This window comes from Cynara cardunculus (genome assembly GCF_001531365.2).
Source record: "Cynara cardunculus var. scolymus isolate 2C chromosome LG 17, CcrdV1, whole genome shotgun sequence".
Lineage (NCBI taxonomy): Eukaryota > Viridiplantae > Streptophyta > Magnoliopsida > Asterales > Asteraceae > Cynara > Cynara cardunculus.
This window is the reverse complement of record NC_037544.1, coordinates 8286096-8286895: the sequence shown is the minus strand read 5'-3', so window position 1 is coordinate 8286895 and position 800 is coordinate 8286096.

Genomic DNA, 800 nt, shown 5'->3' with positions numbered 1-800 from the left:
TTCATTTCTTTTCTCTTTATGAAAACTTATACAAATCGTGAGGGTATGATTTACTTGTCATATACTCTAGCTTCATTTAAATCTGCTTGCTTAGTTGAAACGAAAGTTTTATGAGTTGCTTTCTTGAAATTGAGTTTTCTATTGGTTAGTATTAGTATTAGTTGCTTTCTTCAATCAATTCCATTTTAGTGTCTACACACATCCATACATAAATATAGACACACACATACATACCAGAAAATGGGAATTCCAAACCAGAAAATCCGTTGGTTGCTTTCTTGAAAGCTTCTGCTTTGATGGTGGTTCCAAACCAGAAAATGGGTATTCGAATAGGCTTATATGATTCAAATGAGTTTGATGTTGTATCATGTGATGTCACCCATTTAGTTATTTTTGAAATTATTATATCATTATAGCTTCTGTTTTGGAATGTGATGCCATTAAATCACAATCGTTTTTGTTTTGGAATGTGAATGTGATGCCATTATATGATGATAAAAAATCTTCTGTTTTAATCCAGAAAATGGGTTCTACTTTTATAGAGATTTGGTGTTATTCCGTTTCCTTGTTTATAGCCTTTCCGTTATTCTGTTTCCTTGTTTAGCAGATTTCCTAGCCCTTTATATTCTCTTGTTTGCTTTGTTTTTTTATGAATAAAAAAAGCAATAAAACGAATTCTCTTGACACCATCGAATTCTAGATGGTATCAGAGCGGTTCTAAAAACTTCGATTCTTGTTACCCTACACCGCCGCCATCCCTGTTACAATGGCCGGAGGCGAAACACCAAAACCCACCGAAG